Source organism: Tachysurus fulvidraco, chromosome 8 (assembly GCF_022655615.1).
Source record: "Tachysurus fulvidraco isolate hzauxx_2018 chromosome 8, HZAU_PFXX_2.0, whole genome shotgun sequence".
In the NCBI taxonomy this organism is placed as follows: Eukaryota; Metazoa; Chordata; class Actinopteri; order Siluriformes; family Bagridae; genus Tachysurus; species Tachysurus fulvidraco.
Window position 1 is genome coordinate 23,899,889 of NC_062525.1, and position 24,176 is coordinate 23,924,064.

The 24,176-nt window shown below is 36.2% G+C and overlaps 1 pseudogene; it reads left to right on the forward strand.

Annotated features, from left to right (window-relative positions):
- The first annotated feature begins 4,037 nt into the window (after window positions 1-4,037).
- On the forward strand, window positions 4,038-24,176 carry LOC113653538 (annotated as a pseudogene).

Below are 24,176 nucleotides of genomic sequence, written 5' to 3' on the forward strand. Positions count from 1 at the left end.
CTTATACATTCCTGTAAAACTGTTCCTCTGGGTCTGGAGATCATGCTGGAAGGTTCACCAAGACCGGAACCTGAATCCATTGTAGATAAGCACTTTGGGACAGCGTTGGGCACTACTGTCATGAGGGCTGCCTTCCTAGTCCATCCCCCACATCTATTTCTTTTTTGACCTGAAAAACACTTGAAAACATAATTAGTTTACCCCCCTTTTAAACACACTACTGATCTAATAATCACACTAATAATCGCTCTGAAAATGCCATGGGGTGCTCCCCTGTCCTCATGTGTACATCAGATATTTTATCCCAGTCAACTGACATTACACCTAGGACTTTAAGCAGTGCTTGTTTCCTCTCTAACGTATTGGCAGTTCTAGTTTTGACATTTAACGCTCCAGACAAAGTTTCAGGCAAACACACAGTTAACAACACACGCATCACCGTCTGTGAATTTGTAAATGTCAGCATATAGCTCGAAAACCTTTAGAAAGTCTAATGGATCTTGTTTGGCAGGATCAAATTTACCAATACTTTTAATCACAGCTTCTAGCTCAATGGGTTTAAACCCTCTGACCATAGTCGAGGTCACTGGTTCCTCCGCCCTTTCACTAGCATGCATAGTTGTAGTTAAGTGAACTGGAGCCATGGGGAACTTAACTGTACAGTCAGAGTATTGACTCCTGACTGACTGAGAATCTCTTTCTGAGTTCTTATCACTGTCTAACATGTCAGGAACCTGATTACTCCACATGCCACATACAGATGTCTTACTGCTGCTAGTTTAGTTTCAATTTTTATCAGAAATTGACAAGCAGACTTTGCTTCCTCTAAATCTTTGAACACTGTTTCCACAGATGAGCTAAGCACACTGTTGTTAGTTTTAAGGCGTGCAATCTCACTCTGCATGCCAATCTTTTCTTCCTTCCAGATTATCTCACTAGTCTGGTAGTCTCTTTTAGAGATTATCCCATCATCTAGTCTAGATTGCAGTTGCTCATTGTCAGCCTTTAATGCATTTAAAGCCTTTCTAGTGACTTTATACGATGCAAGAACTGCTTGCAGTGCATTGGCAATTTTTCCTTTTTTGTTCTTGGGAATTTTGGGATTATTTTCACACTTAGAAATAGCCCACTCATACGGTTTATCAACAATGTTTTCTATTCCATCAAACATTCCCTGAGAACCTTGTTTAGCGAAGTACTTAACAATCAGCTGTTCCATTTTAACAAACTCACAGCTTTCCTTAAATGTTAGTCTTTAAACTTTACAGTTTCTGTGACTACGAGATATCTAGTTAACCGTTAGTCTATTTATTCACAGCTTCAGTACTTCGGACGCAAATGAACAAAACAGCCCAAATACGTCGGGCTTTTGAACTCAAAAGTCTCACTGCTTCAGACACAGACACACTTCGTCTGGCATCGAGGTCAACTAAAGTAACACTTAACACTCACAACTCTCACAGTCACAAACACTCACCAACAGGAACACTCAAACAATAACACTCACAAACACTTTCAAACAGTCACAGACAGTAACACTCACAAACTTTTGTTGCTTTAAACTCTACAGAGCCACGGTGCGTCGGGCTCTTTACTGTTTCAGTTACTTTAGAAACACTTTTAGCTATAATTCAACTGCCACACTGCTTCAGGCTGATTCAGTTACTTTAGAATCTTAACAGACTTTTAACAAACACACAAGTTTCAGTTACTGTAGAAACCTATCAGCTTAAGCACTTTGCTTCAGTTACTTTAGAAGCAACAATACAACTCTGTCACCACACTGCGTCGGGTTTATTCAGTTCCATTAGAATCTTAAATAGAAATGTAGAATAGGTTTAACAATAATAACTCCTACTGCTTATGATCAGTAAACTATACTCTATGTTCGATTCTACACTAAAACATTTCTTTTCTAGGTTTTTTAAATGAAGGGGTTCGCTGAATAAAAAAGAAGAAAATACCGCTTTTCTTACCTTTCCCCACTTTTTTTTTTTAATCCGTCGCTGGGTGGCTCACCAATGTAAGAAAAAATGCGTTGTGTGAAAATAAGACGATGTTGAAGATCATAATAAAGAACAAGAAGTTTATTCCAGCATAGCAGTGACAAAATACATGGTGTACTTTGGGTTTGTCGGAGTCGGTAGGAACCCGGAGCAAATTCTGCTCAAGCCTTATATACAGTTTTCCCATTTGGTAATTTTAAATGAAGTTCCGCTTTGAATGTGTATTGAGTGTAAGAACCGAATGTCTCCCAAATGGCTGGGCTACACCTTGTTGTCTAGCTGATGTCTTTAAATGTTAATCATGGTCACATACACCTTGTCTTTGTATTGTTACAATTGCTAGCACCCAAGTGGTCACTTCAAATGGTAATTGCGGTCACGTAGACCCTTTGTTCGTGGTGATCCCTAATGTCCTACCGCCATCCCCATATTTACAATTGAATCACATTTATACGTTTAGAGTCCTAAACGTGTTACCTTATGATACAGTACTTCTTAGGAATGAGCTCTTTTTAGATGTGTACCTTGGAGTGGAAATTGTTTGCAATTTCTGTAATTTCTTACAAACCTATGCAACAATGCTCTTCATAGATATCAGTTCAGCGTTTAACACAATCATCCCAGACATTCTAATCAATAAATTATCTGCACTGGGGCTTTCCCCCTCCATCTGCATATGGATAAAGGACTTCCCCACAAATCGCCCACAAACTGTTAAGCTCGGCTTCCACCTCTCCCGTACCATCACGCTCAGCACCGGCTCTCCAAAAGGCTATGAAAGGAGCCCTCTCATATACTCCCTGTATACATATGACTGATTCCACCAACACCATCATCAAATTTGCAGATGATACCACAGTGATTGGACTCATCTCAGGAGATAATGAATCAGCCTACAGAGATGAAGTCCGAAAATTAGAGGAGTGGTGCTCTGTAATTAACTTGTCCCTGAACACCTCTAAGACAAAAGAGTTTATATTGGACTTCAAGAGGCATCACACTGAACCAGCCCCACTCTACATCAATGGGGAATGTGTCGAAAGGGTAAACAACTTCAAATTCCTTGGAGTACACAACAACATGTCTTGGTCTACTAACACCTTAGCAACCATCAAAAAGCCACAACAAGGCTGTACTTCCACAGAGTGCTCAGGAAGAACAACATAGAGAGTAAGCTGCTGGTGTCCTTTTACTGCTCTACCATAGAGAGTGTGTTAGTGTACTACATTTCGGTGTGGTACACCAGCTGCACTGCAGCAGTCAAGAAAGCCCTTCAAAAAATAGTAAACACAGCCCAAAAAATCACTGGCTGCCCACTACCGTCCCTGGAAAGCATCGCTCACTCCCATTAACTCTCTAGGGCCAAAAACATCATAAAGGACACATCCCACCCAAGACACTGCCCTCAGGCAGGCGGTACAGATCATTAAGAGTAAAAACTGCCCACTTGCAGAACAGTTTCTTCCCAGTTGCTATCAGGACATTAAACTCAATGCACTAATCTCAAAATACCATACCATTCATGCTATTCTGTTATTTATAGTAACTTATTTCACTTAGAACTTATTTCACTTAGAATAATCACTTTACTCATTGGTCGATTTATTCAGACTATTTAATGTGAATTTCACTTGGTGTATTTATGTGTAAAAGTGTATTGTTTTTGTCTGTGGTTATATGTCTGTTTTTTTGTGTGTGTGACTATATGCATGTTTTTCAAGCAGGAGTAGAGCTCCTAATTTGGTTGCATGCATAATACAATGACAATAAAGGCATTCAAATGCATTTAAAGGAGCTGTCTGGCCTGCAGCTGACTTCCTCTTCGGTGGGATAGGAGGTCCCTCACAGCCATCTGTGCACTAGAAATATTTCTACAGCATTTCCCTGATTTTCTACAAAAACAACTTATGCCACTCCCACAGTGGTGTGCAGGGCTTATTACATTGAGTGTTGAATACATTTTCAAAACACTTCTTCTGTTTCTACTTCCTCAACTTTACTCTTTTCACCTACCCAGTTATTCTGAATCTGATGACAGGATAGAATATGGACTGGAATCTTGCATTGTACATGTTCCTGATTTCTGGTAAGATGTATTCAAATTCTTGTCAGTTTTGATCTGTTCTATCACTGGTGCAGGTCTTATATATTTACAGCCACATTAAGGACAATTAGGAAGTCAAACAGGCTAATTGTCACAGACCTCTGGTTTTACTGGACCACAGTATAAGGAAACATTGCTATGGGAATAGAAGTGTTTAATAAGGTGTCCATTAAGTGTACACTTTAACCTTCATTTAAAAATTCCTGCTTAACTGTTACACTCAAATGTTTTGAAGTGTTTATTAATAAAGCGTTAGCTTTGACAGAGGTCATCTTATCAGGAAGAGATAATGTACAAGATGCTTTTTAAAGGTTTGTACTTTTCATACCAGTTCGATTTTGAGGTGAAGATTTAAGTTATTAATGAAAGTGACATGAATGCTCCTTGAATTTAAAAACTTTACTTTTAAGTGTAAAGGGCATTTGTTTGTACGTTAGAGTAAATATATTTGTCTCATGTGAAACTATGTACTATTTCTTAATGGAAGATATATGAGTTTGTGTGTTTGTGTGATAGAAAGTGAATATACAGTGAATATACCGTGAGTAGGCATTACTGTATTATTTCCTTCAAAAACAGAAACATCACATTACATAAGTATGGAATAAAAACACTGTCAATAATAATCATACGTAATTCAAAGCATTTGTGTGTAAATTTTAATTTAGTTGTGCGTAATTTAAAACTATTGTACGTAATTATGTTTTTTGCGGAGGTGGATCCCAAAATCTACAGCCACGACAGTTTACAGATACGACATTTTGTGTGTTTGTTCAAATACAACTCAAAATGTACGACTATGACAGTTTACACACACAACGCTTGTTTTCACAACACCTCTTTTTCATACACGAATTGCGGTCTGCGAAACAACTGTCAAAAATATGTCATCACGTTCACAGGCATTACTATCTGAGGGAAGATGAATCGCCCTCTTAAACCACTGCCGCCGAAATGGCGGATCAGCAGCCAAGCGCTCACTCATGCTAATTATGATAAATTAATAAAGAACCACTTAATTAATAATTACTAAATTTGCAATTGCCCCACATCTATCCATTTGCTTAATCTCATAGTCCACAATTCACTGTGTGACCTCAAAGGGCCTTGCCACTTCTGAATAATTTGGAGTTTTTTTTTTTGGGTTTTAAGTAACCCAAGTGATCGGCCGTTGGATTATAGTGTTCCTGGCCATGCCTCTTCTTCCACAGGATGCCTGTTGATGTATGTTATTAAGGTATTCGCACCAGTACTAAACATCCCTTTTACTGTACTAGACATTTTTCCAAAAGATATTTTCTTATTTTGTGTTTTAATGATGACTCTGAAGGTCTATACAATTTCATCCTCATCAAGTTGTTCAGTAAGCCCGCATGCACTGTGGATGACGTGGAGTCTTTCTAGAAGAGGCCATTCCACCTGGAGGAAAATTCAGTGATGAGTTTATGAATGATTGAGAATGCATTAGCCAGTTTTAACACACCAATAGCATTCAGACTGTTAAAGATCAAATGTATGTTTAACTCAACTCTGAATCCATCCAGAATACGTATGTTCTTTCAAATTTCAATATTAAATATAGCTGCAAGCAGCGATGGCGGGCCCTCGCACGTTTTTTATCACTATACGGTGCCTCCCAGAAAACAATGCACAGTTCCCACTTGATGCACTTGCCCATCGTGCATCAAGTGGACTATTTTATGTTGTTACTGACCCATTTGGGGACTGTAGGTAAATGAAACCCCACATTTTAGACAAACGGGGGCGCTAGTGAGCCACTTAAGAGACACACCTTTGTCTGACCTTTTTGTCCACACTTAACAGCCGAAAAATGTGATGTATGTGTCAAATTTCGAGTTAATCTAAGCATGCCAAAAGCCTTAAATATGCCTGAAATAAAAGTAAACTTTGACACGATGCCATGGCAACGGTGTTTGAGATATCAAAAATTTGTTCACGATTTTGCATTAGATTCAATCGCATGAATCCTCTAGGAGGAGTATTTAACAGTTCATTGAATGCAACTGTGAAAAAATGCACCTTTGTGACTGTCACACTACATGGGGCCTGTTGGTGGCGCTATACCCGGGACGCACAATAAGCACATCGATGCGATCGGAATCCTTGGCCGAACATACACACCGCGTGTCATCACAATAAGACATTTTTTGCTTTAGATAGAAGAGACTTCTTGTTTCTCTGAATCCCTTCGCAATTTAGCAAGTGCAACGTCTCGGCATCATGTTCACCACGTTTGATGTCAATCGCATGAATTCCCTATTAGGAGTATTTAAAAGTTCACCGCACTTATAAAACAATCCAAAAAGACCGACCTCAAATTTCAAGAGTTTTTGAGCATGTTAAGGGACCCCAATTGGCCCTAATAAAATGCATATACAGTACTCTAATGTTAATTGTCATCTATTTAATAGATAAATAATTTTGTTTACTATTAAAGTCATGTATCCTGTTTTTTTTTAAAAATTATTTAAAATTATTTTTATTTTAGTATCTCAATCAGTGTTGGCTTTCAACATTGATCCAAATCCATGGAAAGATTTTACCCAACCCCAAAACATAGCCTTCGGCTACAAAGTGATACAGAGCGATCATGACAGGTGAGAAACATCATACTCCAATGACACGTGTCTTCTATTGTAATTTGTGGTCCATACATTTACATACTGTACATTTCTTGTGACAAGCCAATTACTTTATTTTTAAACACTTGGTTTCAGCATTATTTCAATCCAAATTCCAGTCAAATGTATACATACAATAAGTTGACTCTTTCTAAACTTTCTAATCTTCTGATAGGCCAAGTATTATAATTAGAAATGATTCAGGAATGTGTGGGAGGCTGTATTTAAAGGGCAGTGTCATTTTGCCCTTAATACAGTAGCTTAATACAAGCAACCCCAGCAAGACCTCAGAAGCTCTGATCCTCATTAGGAGGAAAAGTATCACAGGCCACTCTAAAAACAATTGCTAATTGTATATAATGCAAATATTCAATTATATTAAATACAATTTAATTTGTATAGCACATTTAACAGCGGGCATTGTCTCAAAGCAGCTTTATAGGATCAGAAATTCTATGGTGTAAAGGAAAGACTCCCTGACATGATATGAGGAAGAAACTAAGACTCAAAAGGAAACCCATCTTTTTCTCTGGGACATATTCAATACGTGGTTTGTTGGTGCAGTAAATAAAGTTAGTTAGTGAAACTTGATGTGAAAACAGCAGATTATGAGAGTCGGGTAAGGTTCAGGTTCATATCGCTAACATTTCCCTTTTCTTCTCAGTGTGATTGTGAGTGATCCATTACTCCAAAGTCAGAATCAAAGAGGGAAAGTCTACACATGTTCTGTTAGTAACGGAAAATGTTCACCAATACAAATTAATGGTACTAACGCAGACACAATTTTTATTAATCTTACGCTTATGTGATTTTTCATCAAAATAATATCCCAGAAATGGTACTCCCTTGACCCACATTTAACTACATACTAAATCTTGTCACAGTTCCCTCTGAGGCTGTCAACATGTCACTTGGGCTGTCAATGACTAAAGATCGCAAGTCTTCAAACGTAGTGGTAAGCTACAGTACACTGGTATTTCAACTCAGGTAGAGAAAAACTCTATATTTCAACTCAGGTAAAGATTGATCTTAAATAGTGGGTCTGATATCCCATTGTAGGTTTTGTTTCTATATAAGAATCTAGATTTAAATTATCTGTGAAATGTAGTTTAGTTTAACCTTTTCCCATTAAGTAAAAGGAAAAACATAATTTTTCAGGTCTGTGGCCCAACCATTCCCAAGGACTGTAAGCAGTTTACTTCATACAGTGGCATGTGTTTTAAACTGGCTTCCAATAGTCCTATACCACAAACTTTGAGAGGTATTTCATATGAAGAGCTAGCAGCAATAAAAAGCCAAAACTTTTGTTCTCTATTCTTATAATTTTGTTTTCATGCTTTCTTTAGATTGTTCATCAGGAACAGACATTGCTTTCTTGCTGGATGGCTCTGGAAGTGTTAGCCAGAGTGATTTTACTATAATGAAGAATTTTGTTATAAACATGATTAACGAGTTCAAAGACAGAGATTTTCAGGCAAGTGCAGAAACCTCTTTGTCTATCCAATATATTTGAATGTTTTTATAGTTATGGGACTGAATTCCCTGTTGCCAGAAACTACAGCTACATGTTTATGCATCTTTAAATACATTCCAAACACAATTCTAAGTACCAAGATAAAACGGTTAAGAAGAAATAGTTAAAAACAATATGGGTCCTAATTAAGGTGGCAGAGCTACTGACCATCATTAGTGTTATATGAAAAGAACAGAGAGCAGAACAAAGAACCAAGTTTCTGAAATTCATGACATTCCTCCATGAAACGATTGGAATAGTAAGGCTAATTAATTTGTTTGTGCTTGACACCAAAGACATTGGGTTTGAGATCAAAAGATGGATATGAGATGAGAGTTTGGGATTTCTGCTATTTATATCTAGAAGTGTTAATCATAAAACACAAACTTTTGTAGTGGACCAGATAGTTTTAGGTTAGCAACACTATAGTAACCAATTGTTAGAGATATCTGGTTAACACACTGGCCTTAAAATCATTATTAAAAAATAAATAAATTAATTAAAATGAATAAAATAGCTTACTGAGCAAAATGTCCTTCTGGACTTATGGGGCTCATTATTAAAGTTTCATTTATAACAAACATTTATTTAATAAAGACTTTCATGCTGGTTTTGCAAATTAAATTGTTAGAAACTGCAAAAAAGAAAATGCAATTTATTGTGAATGTTATTTTCCATTTCAGTTTGCAGTTGCACAATATTCTTATAATTGTGAAATACACGTACAATTCAACACATTTTCAAGCACTGATCAAATACTTAGAATCACACAAATGCGTAGTTTGACCCACACAGCCTCTGCTATCAACAAAGTCGTGTGAGTATCCTGAATGCATCTAAAAGCCAAAATGTTTAACGTTGATCTTTCTTATTAAAAAAGATAAGTGGATGCAATGTTTACAATCAGTTCATTTGTTTTGAGCAGGAATGAAGTATTTACCACTAGGGCAGGGGCCAGAGAAAATGTTAACAGAGTGTTGGTGGTCATCACTGATGGCCAATCAAATGACAAAAATCTACTGCCAGATGCTGTTTGGAATGCAGAGAGGAAGAACATTATTCGCTATGCTATAGGGGTGAGAGATTCCCCTACATTACCCATTCATAGAACTATTATGAATGTTTTAATTATGCCTATAATTAATACATGTTGGACCAGAAGAATAATTAAATAGTAATGATCTAAATAGAGCAAAAGGAGAGCCTGGTCCTTAATAGTCATTATTTGGCCTCATATATTAATCTTTTATTAAATTTGTGTGTACGTTTTTGTCAGTCAAACTAAGCTAAAAAATTCCATTTGATTCAATATTTTTTTGGAAGTAGTGCTTTTTCTAAATATTTCTGTGTATATTAATAAGTGACAGTTACTCTTAGTGCAAAGTGTGTTCATCGCATAGCCCACTTTCATTTAGTGATGTCAAAAATAACGTGATAAAAAACAAATGATGACAAAGGAGGAAGAGATTAAATTGAATTGAATTGAATTGAACTGAATTGAATTAAATAGATCGTTGTAATTGCAGAGTGATCTAAAATTTCTGATGATGCTTTTAAACAATTGCAGCTCATCATCTAAAATAGACACAATAGTTTTTCCTCCTTCTATGTGGCTACACAGCAAAACACAAACGTTTATCCTAATTAAATGGCTAGTCTAAATATTTGTCTGGATTTGTACTGGATTACTTAGTATTACTAAGTATTAGTATATAGGAGAGATTTAAAATTTGAAACTATGCTGTGTTCAAAGTGTCTATTTATGCTGTTATTTTTTCTTCACTAGGTCGGCAATGCCTTTCACTATCCTGAAGCAGCACAAGAGTTGAATACTATTGCGTCGGATCCAGACAATAAACATGTATTTAAAGTGGATGACTTTTCTGTATTGAAGGAAATTCAAAAAACACTGGAAGCAAATATTATTGCAATTGAGGGTATGCAAGTAAACCTATCTTCAGAATCTATTGTAGCTACTGAAAAAAGAAAAGATTAGATTTTCTGGTGGTGTTTACAATAAGTGTCATTCGTGGTATTATTACTTTATTAGGAACCCAGGCTTCAGGAGACTCCACCAGGATGGAATTTGCACAGGATGGCTTCACTGCAGACTTTGATGAAAATGTAGGTAAAGCCTTTAATTTTTTTAACCAGCATTGATTGACATTAACTTCATTTTTTCTTTTTTTGTTCTTTTAATTAAATATTACCAATATTATTTAGTCTAGTATCACATCAATTTTGAGTCCTTGGTGTAAGTTGACATTTTTATGTGTCTTTAGAGTAACATGATAATGAGTGCAGTTGGAGCATTTCAGTGGAAAGGTGGTTATCAGAAGTACAGCATTTCAAGTGGAACACCACTAAACTCCTTTCAGAAGGGCAACGGTAATGAAAGTTATCTAGGTGAGATGCCCTTCTAAACTAATCTAAGTAATGTAAATTTAAATTGGGATATTACATGAACAATGTTTTGTTCAGGTATCCATAAACACTTAAAGGTGTTGTGCACGATGTTTGAAAGCCAATGTTGACATTTGAAATCACCAAAACAAACACCCCCTAAGCCAAATTGGTGTCACCCCTGTTTTAGCTCCGCCCCACACATACATACGCAACCCAGGCAACTATTATGGTGGAACCTGCTGGGGCAGCTGGCCGAGGGGATATTTTTATCAATAAATCAACTGAATGAGTAATACTATAGTAATACAAATGTGTTTTTGTAGTACTGTGTGCTGTACCATGAAAGGTTTAGCTCTGTTTCACGCGGAAGACGTTCAGTTCTCTCCAGCACTGGAAAGCTGATCCTATAGTAACACGTGTCCTGCTTTTTGCCTTATCGGAAGCCTTTTTTGCTTTTCGTTTATATCCGCAATGTTAATGTTTCAATCGCTTTCTATATATCCGCCATGTTAATGTTTCAATCGCTAATGTCAGACATGCGCACTGAACACCGCCGCATATTGACAAGACACGCCCCTTTCTGCTCATTGGCTACACGTTTGTTTTGTTTGTCGGCCCGACTCAGTTTTCTGAAGCATTTCTCAAACATTGTGCACCCCACCTTTAAAATACTATATGGACAATTGATACCTGACCCTCATGTGGGTCTTCTCCAAAACTATTGCTGTAAAGTTAGAGTCACACTAAAGTTAGAATGTCTTTGTAGGCTGTAACATTAAGATTTCTTCATGGGAACTAATGGCAATTCCAATGTATATTAGATATTCAACACTTAGGTGTCAATATACCTTTATCCATATAGTGAGGGTTTGCATTGTGATGTTTATATACTGTCAATATACATAATATGTGGAGGATGAAGGATTTTAAAGTCTTCAATATTAGAGTTTTAACAAACGAGTTGAAGGTAGTTCATTGTCGATTCGAAGGTCAATCAATCAGTTAACTCATCGTCTTTATGTACTATGTTCAGTACAAAGGGCTTCTGGAAACACTTATTAGTTAATTAGAGAATGTTTTAACGAATGAGAAAATAAGTCAGAATGTTTAAATGAAACCCAGATGAGATGTTAACCAGGAGTCAATAACCGGATTTGTTTATAACTTGTAGCACTTGGTGAATTACTTGCTAACTTTTTTCTTTTTAAAATAAAAAGAAAGAAATCACAGGAGTTTTGTTTGTATTGAACCTCTGAATACTGCATAATGCTAGGATATAAGTTAGGAATCAGACTGTGAGCAAACATGTAACATGACCAAGCAAAACTCCTGTTCTGTGTTCACAGGTTATTCCATGGCAGTAGCACAAACATCCGTTAGGCAATTCTACATCATTCAGGGAGCTCCAAGAGATAAGCACATGGGGGCAGTGATCATATACAATGGAGACAATGTCTTTCAGGCACTGGATTCTCCCGAGGTAATTTTATTCATCTAGTAATAGCATTAAAAATGCTGCATTGAGATACATCTCACAGCTCCAGCACACACTGTTCAGTCCTAGGCCTAGCAATATGAACTGTGTATTTCCCAGTCTCAGATGAAATTTAGACCCTGTCACCAATTTTTCAGCCTCAAATTGGTGCCTATTTTGGTGCTGAGTTATGTGTTGTGGACTTGAATCGGGACAACATCACAGACCTCCTACTTGTTTCTGCTCCAATGTATAATGAGAAGGATCAGGAAGGAAAAGTCTTCATCTACACCTTTCCAGGATCTTTTGGGTCCCAGGTAAAGAGTAAACATGACAGTGATTTCAGTCTCGGAAGTCTCCAATTTTATCACTTTGTAAAAGAAAACTTCATTTTGATCAATATATTAAAGTTGCTTCCTGTTTCTAATGTAATCTGTATAGAAGCTTTTCACAATTAATTTTAATACAATTATCTTGGATACCAAAAACTCACCACATATATAAGAAGAGGACTTCCTGAAATGGTTTAGATTCACTCCATACTGGGCCAAAATTAACTTCACCCTTAAACCATCATATCGTTGAGTATTAATTGCTTAATTTTCCTATAATATTTGTCCCCAGCTTGGCCAGTAATATTAAATAGTATACCCTTGGCCAAGTGGCTTCTTTAGTCTAGAAACAAGTATCATATAAATTGTGTAAAATGGCTATATTGCTATATATGGGGCAATATTCAACTATTCAACAAAATCTTATTAAAATGCTTATGTAAAAACAGGACTTCCTAAAATATATTTAAAAAAAAATAAACATTTTGTTTTATAAGAAAACTGGCCGGTACAGTTTCTATTAAATATGACTGTAGACCAGACATCTTCCAGTGATTTTATCCAAAAAGTGGCTTGTTACTTAACATGAAGAATTCTTTAGCAACCTGCAGACATTTTCTGTGCACATTTTACAGCTACAATACATAGGGGCAGTGAAAGGCATCCCGGGACAAAGGGGGAGGTTTGGCCTGACGCTGGCGAGCCCTGCAGATCTAAATGAAGACAGCCTGGTGGATGTAGTGGTAGGAGCACCTCTAGAAGAGAATAACCAGGGCAGCATCTACATCTTTAATGGGAGAAATGAAGACATTGCCCCAACCTTCTCTCAGGTCAGACAGAAACAAATGTACAGCATATTATTATTATAAAGGTTTATTTAAAGTTTATTTAAGGTTTAATTAAGGTTTATAGGGTTGTGAAAGACCTGATGTTTCACATAATGTTTATATTTGCATTTTCAAAATTTTTGGGTTAAGTGTTGGGTTAAATATAACCTAATGTGAGTCATTTTTGGCTCCAGCATACAACATAACACTAGAATTTGATCCAAAACATCATTATAAAGCAGCCATAGATCTTATTCACAGGGAATTACGTTTGAATTAGTAAACCTCACAATTTATTTGCCATTACATTAAGCAGGATGTTCTTAATTACTTTAATTTTCAATACTGTAATTTTACTTATGTCCAACAAAACAAATACACTATACATACTTAACAAACAAGACTTCAGTTGTAAGAGCTCTCTTCACTACATCGAAGAAAAAAAGGGGGTATTTTGTCCGGTCCAGGAAATTACTGTCCTTTCTGGACCAGTAAATTAGGCATGAGGAGCAGAACCCCATTCCCACCACAACCCCCTCGTCTACTTCACTGTGTGTATTTTGGCTGGAAGTTCAGCTAACACTAGCATCTATCATATACAGACTCACATATGATCTTATTTAAGTTGGAGGCATTTACGAAGAAGAGCATAAACTCTCAACAACTGGTCTTGAGATATTCTCACTAGAATCCATGTGCAGGGTATTTGTGTCAAAATAAACCCTATTCAAATACAACAACTCACCCACACATAGACACAAAATACAGATTTAAGATCAAATACTTAGAAGCATTTTGCAATTAATATTAGAATTATCATGATTTGTAATTTTGTAAATAATAGTCCTGTAAATAATTTTCTTTTTCTGTTTTTTATTTATTTATTTTTGACAGAGAATCACAGGCTCGTCTGTGCGCAATGGACTGCAATTTTTTGGTATTTCTCTGAGTCCATCTGCTCTGGACCTTAGTAAAGACCAACTGCCAGATCTTGCTGTCGGTTCTAAAGGAGCTGTCTTGCTTTTAAGGTCTGGCATTTCAGTTCTGATATGTTAATCTGGGTTATGAAGGGATGACGTTATCAATCAATCATTCAATCAAATTTTATTTAAAGAGCACCTTACAACAGCCAAAAGGAGCACAATGTGCTTTCCAGTAAAACAACAATAAAAAACAAAATAAATAGTATCAATAAGAACACAATGAACATAAAATAGCAGTTGAAACCGGGTCTACGCGTTAAAAGCTTCTATGAATAAATATGTCTTCAACTGTGATTTAAAAACACTCAGCACAGTGATGGATTGTAAATGTGCTGGAAGTGCGTTCCACAGCTTTGGTCCCTTGATGGCAAATGACCGGCCTCCAAACTTCTCATAATTGTATTTGGGAATGACCAGAGAGGTATGTCCAGAGGAGCGGAGAGATCTGGCTGGTTAGTAGACCTTTATTAATTCTGTGAGGTAGGCTGGGGCCAGACCATTGATGGCCTTGAACACACAGAGAAGGACCTTATACTCCACCCTAAACCGCACCAGAAGCCAGTGAAGCGAGTGGAGGACAGGAGGGATGTGTGAGCGTTTGGAGGTGTTGGAGAGAAGACGTGCTGCCGCGTTTTGTACTATTTGAAGCCGATTGAGAAGTGATTGATTAAGTCCAGTGTAGTTTTTCAAGGTCAGCTTGAGACAAGAATGATTTTACCTATCAAGTAAGATTTTACCTATCAGTTATCAAGTTCAGCACTTTTCATTGTCACTCCGGGGTTTGGGACAGTCTGCTCTAAACCTAGATGTGGTATCATTGTGTCCTGCTACACCTGGAAAATGATATGGACTGAGATTTTTTAAATGTGGTATACACAATATTTTGGTAACATTTTTCACTGTGAGATTTTTAAGTTATAATATAATAGCATTCACCTTTCTGGGTTAATACTTTATAGAACAACCTTGATCTGCAAGATATCTTTCCCACCAGAACACATATATCTATTCACATTTGAATCACCAGCATGAACCCTGAATGTAGAATCACTCTTCAATAAACCCAGCTTTATGGAGAGTTCAGGCAACCAGCATCTTCCATCTGAACTTTGGATCTCACCAGCAACTACATTGCGGTCTAAATTGTGGTTTCTTGGTTGCTTCACTGACTACGAATACCTTCCTTACTCAGTCATTGACTATTGGTGAATGTCCTTCTTTGGGCTCTCCTGTGGCTTTCCAGGAACAGGTGTATTTATAATGAGATAATGTGGAACTCACTGAGGATAATTGAAGACAGATCAGATAATTATGTCGCTTCTGATAGCAAATGGCAGCGCCAGAACTAATGCTTCTTCTCAACAGAAGTCTCTGAGTCTGCTTAACACTCTTAACGTTTTTATTTTGTAAATAAATTAGATTTTACCCCTCTGTGTAATAATATGGACTTTTACGGTCAAATCCAATGTGGAAATGCTTATACGTAGTTTGATGTTCCATATGCATATTTACATTGTGTGTTGTGTTTTGTGTAAATGTTCAGATCCAGACCCATTGTGGATTTGCAGAACACAGTAACTTTCATCCCGTCCAAAATCCCCACCAAAGATGTTGACTGCAACAAACCTTTAACAAACACAGTAAAATTGTGTTTCAAAATGACGAGGCCAAATAATGACAAACAAGGTACCAATATTTTTCTAAATTTTTTTAAACACATAATCTTTGCCTTTCTCATAAAATTACAAGGGAAATGTTTGACTTCAGGAAGATTATCGTTGTGGTTATTTCCTTTTCTTTTATTGTGTTTGTTTAGATTTGTCTGCAAAGTTAAGCTATACATTAATGCTTGATGCCAAACGACAGAGCTACCGGGCCTACTTTTCAGAAAAAAAACGTATTCTAACTGACACCATAGATGTGTTGCTACAAGAGAGATGCAAGGAACATGTATTCAGTCTAGAGGTATTTGAAATGCTCCTTTTAAATCTTTTAAATATGTGAAATGGGGGTGAAGTTGAATGACAAAAATGCTGATTAACATTGATGACACATTAGATTTCAAGCTAATTATTTTTACATTATACCTTCATTTATAAATGTTGTGTTTAAACATGAAATACAAAGGGTTAATGAGTAATAAACAGGATCCAGAGAGACAGTAAATTGCCTCCTTACTAATTGCTCAAGCCCCTGAATAAATGTAAAAAAATCTCTATGATATACTTATTTAACCAGACAATCTTAATAAAATCTGACATTTTCAGTTAGCATTACTTCAGCCTAAGAGATGTCTTTGTTTAAATTTATTTATTTATTTATTTATTTATTTATTTATTTATTTATTTATTTATTTATTTATTTAATCAATTAATCCTTATCAATTCTTGGAACTCTGCTCTAGTGTAATATGACTTTTATAAATGTCTTCATTAAGTAAGCAATTTTCTCTATAAGCAATGCTCTATAGAAACGATTGAGTTTTCACACTATTTTGCATTAAATTTCATAGAGGATTATTTATAGTCATTTCCCCTAATTTGTGGTGGTTCTTCAAACTTAGCTATATCACTACTAACTACTATTAAACAATAATAATTAACATGTCCAAATTAAGGCATGTTAATTATTATCGTTTTCGAAATATTAAACAACGATTTAACGCCGATATTTCATGTGTTGTAGTGGATTAAATTCGGCCGTGAAACATTTTATTAGCTAAGAGTCTTGACAGACATCTTGTGTAGGATGTCCAACGGTGTGTATATGAGGTGGAGGTACCGTAAATACAAGAGAGGATGTGAACACATGTCAGCCAGCGCATGTCCATAACAGACATCATTTTGACCCTTAGTTTGGTTTTTAAAATAATAAATACGATTGTATTGAAAGTTTCTTTTTCTGTAACTAATTATTTTCTCCTGCCTTACAGGCCTGCCCTAATGATGCACTAAACCCAGTAATTAATGAGTTAAAGTATACATTTGAGGGTCTTCCTCTTAATCAACAGGATAATTTGCGACCGATACTGCGACCTAATACAAAGACTACCTCAGATTATAACGTAAGTGCTGAGAGACTTCAGCATTTCATATTAGCATTAAGACCAGCAGCAGCTCTCTTTCATAGCTTTTTACTTGCTAATAATCTTGTCTAACGTATTATGGATCATTTCCATAATGTTTATTTCTACAATAAAATGCCATTTTACACATCATTTTACAACCATCATAAAAATCATATAAATGTTTAAATGTTAGACCATGCATGTGACACCTTACTGTGTAAACGTTTTTTACAGCTGGATTTTGAAATAAATTGTGGAACTGATAACATCTGCATTGATAATCTCAAAGTGGATTTTAATTTTTCTCGGTAAGTGGAAACAATAAAACTCAAAGAAAACACTCAGCGTCCACTCAGAGATCTAAGAACGAGGATTTCACATTGTGTTTTCTTTTTCTTTCCATTTTCAGATACTCAGTCATACAAGTTGGAATAATGCAAGAACTGAATGTAACTGTTTCCATAGTGAACAGAGGGGAAAATTCCTACAACAGTCGAGTAATTCTTAAGTACCCTTTTGGACTCTCTTTCAGGAGATCTGGCACTAAAGAGGCAAGTCTATCACATAACAATTTAGCCACATAAAGTATTGAGTTATACCATAGTTGAGTAATGAGGTATTATTAAGATTTAACACACAGTGGTGCAGCAGATAGCCTTCCTACTTCACAGGTCCTGGGTCCTCAGTTTGGCCCTGAACTGAGGTACCATCTGTGTGGAGGTTTACATGTGTGCACACGGGTTTTCTTCGGGTTCCATTGACTGGATAGTGGTAGTGCTGATTTACTCAAAACCTTCTAATTAGTTGCCCAATGAGCCACCAGTTTCCCTTAAAATCCATGGTGGCACAACAATAGTGTTGCCACTTCATAGCTTCATATTCCCTGACTCCTCGGGTTACTGTCTGTTTGTATTTTTTCTTGAAAATGATTTAGTATTTTGTGTCACCGCAAGGTGGCAGCATATAAAGTCAGGAAGTTATGCTTTTGAATCCTAGGACCACCAAGCTGCCTCTGCTGGGCCCTTGACCAAGGCCCTTATTTGACTAAATGAGTTCATTGTAAGCTGCTTTGGATAAGGCTAAATGTTTGTATCATGTCTGGTCATTGAATGTAACTTTCAATAGTCCAAAATGTGCAGAAGTCTTAAATGCACTGAGGATTGGGACAATCCCTCCAATCTGCAGAATTGGATCCTCTGAAAGAGAACTGATTGACACCTCCCTTCTCTCAGTGGCACAACTAGCCCAAAATATTCTATGTTGTTATTACAATCCATCCTGTGATTAATAGAGTGTTTATCACAACCCTTTAGGTCAACACATCCTGGATCCATATTCCAACTCCCACAAGAGAACCATTTCTCAAAAGGGTTCTTCTTACAATCCTTAGACAGGGTACATCATGTCCACAGATTGCTGGTAGGTGAGGGGATGTGAAAATATTACTTAGTGGATAGAGATTACATCAGATCAGTTGGTCCTGATGATAGTGCCAGGGATACAAACTGCAATTTCACCACTGGGCCCTAGACTTTGCAGTGCAATGCTCATTGATAACAAACTCCACATGTGGAAATGTGTTCAAGCACTGGCTTGCTGGAGATATAGAAAACTGTTAATGAAAGGGTTCTGACTGGGAGTGGTTCACCAAACAGAGATATCTACCATACATTTTGTGGAGCTGTGTGGTGCGATAAGGGTATGAGAAGTGTAGGTCATCTTCTAAACAGTAAAGGTCAGTCTTATATTAGCAGTCTGTCCCAATCTACTACCCTTTTCTCATGGTATAGAGCGGCAAGTTATTATCTACACTGAATGTGTACTGTATATCATGACACATCCCACCTCTCTAAAGCAGATGGTATTTCTCTAGAGACTCATAGGCTTATTAATTTTTTATTACCTTTTTAAATGGTGAGGTGCCTTCATTCACCATAAGTCCATAGGACTCAGGGACTGGGCCTCCTTCTTTTACTGAAGTCCATTAAGGGCCCCCATTATGAGCCTATACAAAATGTTAAAAGGAAATGTGTATGAAAACTGTTTTTTTATTTATTTTTATTTATTTATTTATTTTTTAATGAAAATTGGTAAAGATTTGGGGATTTACATACTCACATATTTATTAGGCATACTGTAAATAGCATGCATTCTTGGCCAGATGACAATGTAATTTCGGATGTAATTTCTCTCCAAACTTTATATCACCCAACTTTGTAAGTCAACTTACTGTTCATATTTTAGTGAAGGTGCAAGTTCAATTCAGTGTCTGGTTCATGCTCTATTTAGACTGGACTGCAGCTGCTGACTGCATTGTATTGCAGCTGACAGCAACTGTTCATCTGTCATTTTGTAGTTTCTGCAGGCATGCTCTTGCAAACAAACATGAATTTTGGTAGCGTCACTATTCTTGGCCTATATTGAGGTTCATAGAACCACAGTTACATAAGTAACTAACATTAAAAAAGACAATCATTTGAACATTTTCTCAAAAACTATTTAAGCATTATGCTTTATAAACTATTTATGCAGTTATCATGAATGTGCTCGGAGGATTCAGCATAAATGCTCTGCAAAAACTGTGATAATTATTTGTAACCTTTATCACTGGGAATTGTTACAATACAAAGACTTAAACAATGGTGAAGAATTTGGTTCCTAGAAATGCTGTTTACTTTCATTCTAAATGACTGTCTGAGCAGGGTAGAGTGGAGTGTGAATCTGTGGATAGTGATGAAAAAGCTACACTGGGGACGACGACTTGTTTCATCAGTAAACCAATTTTCAAGACTAATGGTTTGGTGAGCGCAAATGAGTTCATACTTTATTTTTTTTTCTTAATGCATTAAGAAAAATTACTAGGTATTATATTTCGAGTTATGCCTAGGACAAAGATGAACGTAGTGTAGATTTTTAAATATTGACTAGTTAAATAGAAATAAGGGAAACGATGACGCAATATCTGAATTCCTGTATTACCCCTATAGGCTATCTTTGATGTTACATATAGCATAAACAGAGAAAGTAACTTTGACAGGATGATGAAATTCACTGCATCTGCTTCCAGGTATGATCTTATATTATTTTAATTAACAAAACAAGTACTAGTATCTATATTTTTTCGGGGTTTTCACGTTTTTGTTCATTGTTTAACTTAATCAGATAAAATTCGCTAATTTTTTGGTTTGAAAAGAGGTTTTGTCCATGGATTTTAAAATCACTGATGCACTACTTTTTTACACATGAATTTGCAGATAAATTACATTAAAAGCATAGAGAAAGTATCACAACATTTTTCTTTTTACTGAACTAATAAAAATATTCTGATATTTACAGTGACAATGACGAACATTCACCTAACAATGAACTCTTCAGAGAAAAAACCATTGATGTTAAATATGCCATCTATGTTGCAATGATCAGGTTAGTTGACCATTTGTTTTGCTGATTTATAGTTCAAATAAATATGTATATAAGTTTGCTATATTCTTGTTTTCATCTATCAATAAATTGTCAAATAATGTAATCTGCCAGGAGAACACACACATATATACATATGTTAATGGGCTTTAACTGTGTGCAATTTCTGATGTTTGTTTAATTGTCCGTGAGCAATATCTCACTTTATATGATTTTATGTCAAGGCATGAGAATACCACTATCCACATCAACTTTACTGCAGGACAAAATAACCTTGAGAAACCAGTCCAACAAATATTCAAGGTATAAATAAATTAAAAAAAAAAGAACAGAGAAATAAATTAATAAACCCTTTGATGTGCCATTTATATTTGGTTATTATAAAATTTTCACTTCCTCTCAGGTGGAAAATTTCCTCAGGGATTTGAGCTTCAACATTTTCATCAGAGTACCCATAAAATTAGGAGTTAAGGACATCTGGACTAATAACAACTTGGAGGTACTGTAAATTGACATTAACGTTACTGCAGATAAATACAGTATATCTTTGACCGACTATTTATTAGTTTTAAATGTCCACCATGATGACTTCACTGCCAAGCCACCACAAGACATCCTCCCACATACATGTCTTTTGAACTACTTCTTCATTTCTAATATAGAAGACTGAAACAAGTGCTGGCAAAACAAAAAATGGAAATAAGCATAAATCAGACAACCTTCACAACTGACTACTCACAACTGATACTCATAACAACAATCACAAACTGCAGACACTAAACCTAAAGTGGGGGCTGGGTGTGAGGTTGGGTGTGAGCATGAAAGGCGTAGGAATCTGATGAAGGGGGAAACAAAGGAACAAAGTGTTAACAAACAAAGGAAATTATTATATGGGAGGGTACCCTTGGGTCACTTTGTGGTGAATTATTCATGGTGGTTAACTAAGTAAATTATTATTCATCCTGACCTGTTAGTGGAGGTGGGGGATTGCATTTTGACTCCTGTCAGCTGTCCAACTATAAGCCAATACCAAACTGATCCTATAAAGGTTTGTAGCAAAGAAGTTTTTCTAATCTACATTGGATTAACATTTGTGGAATATCACTCAAGATTTAGGCCTCATTATAGCACACAGACAGCACTGGTTAAAGTGGTAAATGACCAACTACTTAGCTTTGATCGGGGTCAAAGCTCCTTGGTGTTGCTTGAACTTTCTGCAGCTTTTGACACCATCGATCACACTATTCTCCATGTTAGGCTAAAAATGTTGGAGTTAAGCAAACAGTTGTGTTTCTTAGATTCAAGGCTGCAGTGCAGACAAAGATGAGCAACCCACAATCCAAGATTTTGTAGCAGCACTGAAAAAACAGCCAGAGGTGGTGAGTAACTGTTATGTCTTTCTTTAATAACCTACCATTTTAAACATCTAGCAGAGAATCTTTGTGTTCTCAAGACTCTTCATAGAAATAAATACATATAATTAAGTTATTTATTTATTTGTGGTGTCTGGGTTTTAGAATTGCTCTGTAGCTGTGTGCAGAGTGTTTAAATGTGCTGCAAGTCTCATTAAAAATCAAGCAAAATACTACAGCATCTCTGGTAATGTCAGCTCTGGATGGCTTGAACAGGTATATCAATGATGCGCTAACACATTACTGGTATTTTCACCAATTTCCACCAAAAGTCCTAGATCTCTGCATTAATCATTCATATACACTACCTTTTAGATCGGACTGAAATCAGCCATTTTTGAGCTGGTCAGTACAGCAACCCTGGACTACAACAAAACAACATATATCTACTCCCCCTCTGGTTCTATAAACACTGCACCTATTGGCAAGGTATGTCAGTGGGCTGAGACTTTAATGAAATCAGACTGATCATGAGCTAATTTTAGTTTATCAGATATTAAAAGGTAAATATTGAAATGCTGTCATTGAAATAAATAACTATAAAGTCACATGACTTTCACGGACGTCTGGTGTGGTGGTTATTGGACTCAAAGTAACAGGATGCAGTGCAGCTATAGGATGTGATGTCAATAATTGGGGAAGGCTCCATCTGGCAAGTAGGAGCGGGATTAGCGGGCATGGTTATAACCATTGAACACTGCAGGTTAATTGTAAAGATTTCTATACTGTATGGATTTTATTCCTTGGATGGATCAGTTCTTAGACAATCCACAGCACCACCATGCCAACCTCAGCTTCTAGTGGCTGCTTAAAATGACATGTTTTTTAGAATATTATTATCCAACACAGTATTAGATCCTATTATATATAGACTCTGAATTTACTTACCAGATTTGCTTGTTATTGCAACTGTGTGCAGGTTAATACCCAGGTGGAGCTGTATGAGGAGAAATTCCCACTTAAGGAGGTAATTGGTGGTGTTGTAGGAGGAATTGTGCTTTTAGCTGTTATCACTGCTGTTCTCTATAAGGTCAGTGCAGAGATGATCATTATTCTTCAGTTTTTTCTCATTTTTACATTTGAACGCAACAACCTTCTGCACTCTGCTATATGTTGCTTGAACTTTTCTATCACTCCTAGGCTGGGTTCTTCAAAAGCAACTATAAGACGATGTTGGAGGAAGCAGGAGCAGCAGCCGGAGACGGAGGAACTGGAGACAGCCTCGTGGCAGAGTGAAGAGAGATCACTCTGCTTCACAATCATCACATAAACTGCAAAATTGTGTCTAATTTTATTTCACATAGTATAAGGTGTCAGTCTGGTGTTTCTAACCCTAAATCTCCTGAAATCTTTTAGGAGAGTGCACAATGCTATTCAGAAAGCCCTCATATGCTAAAAAGATCAAACAATTTACAATCAAATTTATAAGAAAACCTGCTTAAAGTTTCTTTTATCGCTTTTGCAGCTTGTAGTGATTTTAGGCAAGCTTACAATACACAGTATTATGGTTGTCATGCTATATTCACCATGTGTTCAGACTTTGAGATCACATTTTAATAACTGAAACTCTTATTTGCTCAAAGAGTAAAACCTATTTGTGCACGTTTTGATGTCTTGGTTATAAAACTGAATTATTTCTTATGATAACTAAAGAAATCTATTTTATATATTGACATATATATTTTATTGTTCATTGTTCAGATGTGTTTAACATTTAGCCTAATGTGTAATGGTGGAAAAAAATATTTGTATTTGAATAGATGATCTAGTCAGAAATTGTGTACAGTTTACGTGATTATATTTTTAATACAGCTTAATGCAATTTATTTAATCAGTTGTCCAAACCTTTTAGTTTTCTTGTCACAGATTTGATAAAAAATAGCTTTTATCATAGTCCCTGTGAAACTGAAGAGAATCTCAAAGGGCAAAGTTTATAAATTAATGTGATTTATGATTATGCCTTAAACATAATAAAAAACTACAACACACA